This window comes from Genypterus blacodes, unplaced genomic scaffold (genome assembly GCF_046128005.1).
Source record: "Genypterus blacodes isolate CSIRO-AG114 ecotype Tasmania unplaced genomic scaffold, CSIRO-AGI_Gbla_v1 ptg000063l_1, whole genome shotgun sequence".
Lineage (NCBI taxonomy): Eukaryota > Metazoa > Chordata > Actinopteri > Ophidiiformes > Ophidiidae > Genypterus > Genypterus blacodes.
Window position 1 is genome coordinate 1,411,276 of NW_027466875.1, and position 4,911 is coordinate 1,416,186.

Here is a 4,911-nt window from a genome sequence, read left to right on the forward strand (position 1 = left end):
GTTTTGCTTGGATGGTAATCCGACCTTGATACAACCGGCTTTCCCTGAGTGTTGTTATCTAAGATCTGAGCACTACAGGGCTTTGGACTGCAGGCTGTGGATGAGGGAAACTGGACAATTTAGGGATTTTTTTTGTGTGTGTATGCAGACATTTCTTCAATACTCAGGGAATTTTAGAGAGAGAGAGCGAGAGCGAGACACTAATCAACATTGACAACAATGTGTGTGAAAGCGTCAGATTTAGCCTCTGCACCTGCCAGATGTTTAAGAAGAAACCTGAAAGACGAAACATTGCAACTTATGACACAAAAGTATATTAAATAGAAGCTGACAAATGAGCAAACACTATATGATAACATACATCAATAAGGGGCTACACTAATAATACGCTGATAAAAATAAACAATTTAAAACCAATCATAATTTAGTAGATAGATCCTATAAGCAGTACAAAAATAAAAAATATTCATGCAGGCAGTTTGTTTTCTTCAGGTTGGATTGAAGTGAATGAAACGTGTCGGCTGGTGTGATTGATGGTGGCACAGAGCTTCATGTTGAGCAGCTTTAAAAGGAAACCACAGCTTGACTCGGAGCTCTTTCTCTTACAGCAGTTTGCAAACCAACTCTCCCCCTCACATCCCATGCTGTGTATGCAGTGGTAGCTGAGGTGTAATCTAACGATCGACCGGGTCAATACGTCGCTCTGCAGCCACCAAGAAATCTGAAAGCATTTAGTGCTCCAGAGAGACAGCAGAGGGCAAATTTATGGACGGATGATGAAGGATAAATGATTGTTCCTCCATTAAACAGCAGAAACAGTTTGTAATGAAACACTGCCGTACATCACCGCTGTCCTAAGCCACGACGTCATTAAGGATTTGGCCCGCTGGCTCCCTGCAGCTTCCTCGCCTCTGGTATGAACCGGTCCATCTCTCTCTATCTCGCCCCCCTCCTCTCTCTCTCTCTCTCTCCCTCTCTGCCTGGTTTAGGTCTTTAGCTCTCCACAAAGCAGGAATCCTTCAACAAGCTGAGGTCAGATTCTGAGGTCAGCATCTCCTCCTCTTACTCCCCTTAGGCTTCACCGATTCCTGCAAGCCGAGAGTTTATTCAACATGCACCCACACCCACACACACACACAGCAGATCACACACACAGCAGATCACACACACAGCAGATCGGTGATATTCTGTATTTCCTAATGTTGGTACAAATCTGTTGTCAGAGCTTTGATGGGTTTGTAAATTATTTATTACTTGTGCAATGACAGATGAGTGTTTTAATACCTTAATTATTTTCATTTCCTCCCATCAAGACATATTTCACTCGGATGATCTTGCGCAATCCTTTGGCCTGTTGGTTTTGCAACGTGGCCTCTGGTCAGCGTGAGATTTGTGTCTGACCCTCAGCTGTTCTGTCAGGTTTCCTTCCTCTCCCTCCATTTGTCTGCTTTATTTCTCTGGAATACTTAAAAGATTGGAGCTATATTGAATGTCAGTTGCTCGGGCGTCTTCCACATGCGTTGGCACGAAGTCACGCAAGCAAATTCAAAACTGATGCTCCTCTTTTTTCGCCTGAGCTTCTCTCTCCGTTTTCACTCGTTCCTCTTAAAAATGGAGGAATTTACAGTGCGTTGCCGGGGGAGGAGAGAAGCAAAAGTAAATATTTATGGACTGATTGAGGGCAAGTTTATTCTTCTTGCCTCCTAAACTGGCCTAAGAGCAAACATGACCTATGACCTTCCTCTGAACCCTCAAACTCCTCCCTCCCCAGCACGTTTCAGCAGGTTGGCTCGAACAATAAACCAAATGCCTTTTTTTTTTACACAGAGGCTCTTGAATGGAGACCTTCTTTCTTTCTCTGCCATCTGCTCTCTCCCTCTCTCTCCCCCCCTCTCTCCCTCTCTCTCCCCCTCCCTCTCTCTCCCCCTCTCCCTGGATGTTCCTACTCTGCTGAGATGAGAGTAGGATGGGAAATAAGGTCACCGACGTGTTGAGCATAGCAGACATACTTGGGAGCGAAGCGAGGCCAGCCTGAGACTGTACAGCACTGTGAGTGTTGAGTTATGAGTTATGAGGCCTTTTCGCGAGTGTGCACTTTCCCCAGGGACGGCACAATCATCACCTATGTCTGTGCGCACAGGGGCATCTAGTACTTTTAAATTGGTATCAAAGGTGTGAGATGCACGCCCGCGGATTAGTGTGGAGTCTGTCTGACTGGGCCAGAGAGCAGCCAGATTGAATCAGACGCCGTGTGGGCAGAAAAAAACGTTTTGTACAAGCTGAGAGTTGGGACTGAACTGAGGGAGCTCGAGCAGTTTCTGGACCCAGAAGAGAGAAAGAGAGAGAGAGAGTCAAAATGAGTGGGAGTTGGCGAGGGGGGAATGAGAGCGGAGCCTTCTAGTTCCCGGCAGTGCGGGTGGGCTGAGGTTTTGGGGGATCCATTCGATGCTGAGAGCTCTAAGACAACTTTCCTACATTTGGAATAAGAATGTTTTTTGTGTGATTGTTGAGCAGCAGACGAAACCAGTGTGTGCGCCTGCGTGTGTGTGTGTGCGTGTGTGCACGTGCTGCGCGGCCTACATATATTTGCATGAAAAACATTTACTCCAGGCACACCTGCTGTATAAAGCAAACAGTCTAAATGATCCGGTGATATTCCCTCAGGTGGTCATTTACAAGCCACTATCCAAACATGTCTGATGTGAATTAAACACGCCGCGCGCACACTCGCACACACTCCACAGTGTTGAATCACACAGCTCAGACAGAGGGAGAGACAGAGTCCTGTTACTGCAAGTGTTTCAAAGCATCAAACTGTGTGTGTGTGTGCTGAGGTCAGTGGAGGGTCTTCACTGCTGGGTCACCGTCACTGTTTGGGCCCTCAGTCCTTCACACACTAACACACACAGACACACACCTCCCGTTATTGTTTTCAGTCGTTTGAGCTTTCTAAGGGCGTGATTGCATTCTCTTTCAATCACATTCTTTCTCTTTTACCCCCGAGCTGGCGCACGCACACACACACACACACACAACCACACAGGGTGGGTATATATAACAGGGTGGAAGGGGAAGGCGGCCCGGCCTATTTTAGGAGGTGCAGCCTTCAATCAGTCAGGCTTGACAGGTTTGCAGTGATAGCAGGAGAACAATACAGCGCCGTGTGTTTATCTTCCTCTGGCCGGCCTGCTGGCTTCTGCCTCCCTGCCTGGGTCAGCGTCACCCCGCTGCCTCCAGGAAAACGGGACTTCCAAGGCAGCAGGGATCTCAAAATCAGTCTCTTCATAAACGCTCAGCAGCTCTCAAAGACTTTTCCCCATTATTAAATACTTTCCCTGACAGATCCTCTGCTCTTTCCTTTATGTAGCCTTTGTTGCTGCAGCACACGCATAACTTTCAAAAGAAGAACAGGCCTTTGTGGTTTTTCCCACCAGGAATTTGTCCTTGTTCTTATATTACACTCACAGATATGAATCTCTGCCTCCCTGAAATCCTCTTTGTTGTTGACTCACTCTATCGTAAAACACTTTTTTTTCTGCCAGCCCCCCCACCTCTCCCTTAGTGGCATTTCTTTTTTGGCCCTTCGGCTAAAAATAATTCCCTATGAACTCTGTGCGACTCCAGCAGCGGGATGAAGGATTGCTTTGTGAGGGTGTGTGTATGCAGAGCAGAGCAGATAGGGAAGTCGGGGTAGATGTGGAGCTAATGGGGATGTGAGCAGGGTGAAGGGAGCCTGATATTGTTATCTTCCAAGTGTTTGCTGGAGCTAATGGGCTATGTCATCGCTACGCAACTACTGTGCAATGCTGCCTGGCCAGCTGGTGTGGGAAACGGCAGCAGGATGAGCGCACAGGCTCGGCACAGGCAGGCAGGAGAGGAGGGCCAGGAGATGGTGTCGCTCCCAGACTCGCCCTCGGCTTCACACGGAGACTTTGAAGGGGCGCCTTGTATAACTCATCCCCTTTCTGTAGGGAGAACATGGACTTAAAGGTAAATATATATGCAGATCAATGCAATTACCTTTTGTGCATTAGCTTGTAGTGAGAGTATAATGGCTGGATGCATATTTCTTCTCTCTTGCATCTGCACTTCATGCCAAAACAACTTCCTTAATGAGGAATAGAATGTTATCTTATCTTAAACATGTCAGTGGAGTACAGTACCTGCTTATCTATTCCACGTACCAATCCAGAACACGCTAAGCACACTCTGTCTACTACATCTCTCTTTGTATTGGTCAGACCTGAGGGGTTGAAACACACCAGCGATGGTACTTCACCTTGTGTGTGTGCAGGTCACACAGTGAACCAGCTTGACTCTTCCTGCCTGGTAGGCAAGTAGGAAAGTTCCGCTTGAGCTAAACACACAGTCCACTCCACGTTTTGACACCCGGCTTTGTTGAAGCGGCGCTTTTGTCCATTCTTGTCGACTCTCCTGGAGCCGACGCCTCCCTCTCTCCCTTTCTTGCCTTCTGTGTCAGGCGTTTGACTGATGTCTTTTCCGTCCTGTTGCCCCTCTCTCTCAATTAAAGAGGAAACCTTCCAATCTCTTTGACCTTTACCTTGACACGGCTGTTTCCACTACACACACAAAAACACACACAACCCTGACACTGCTGCTCTCTCTCCTATTTTGGTCAAATCTGCCTCCACATCCGCCTTCTCTTCCAGTCTTTATAAAGAGTATTCCTCCTTTTCTATTCTCATATCCTGATACATTGAGGCGGTTTAGAGTTAAACTAACAGTAAGGAGCAATGCTGATACAAGACTGATAACCATCTGAAAATAGGCATAAATCCCTTTTCTGTACTTTTTAGGACAGAATCAACAGTAAATGCCATTAAAGGATAAATTCACCCATTTGCCAGCACACAGTGGAATATGAAAGGACCCAGTGATTGAAGACAGCCG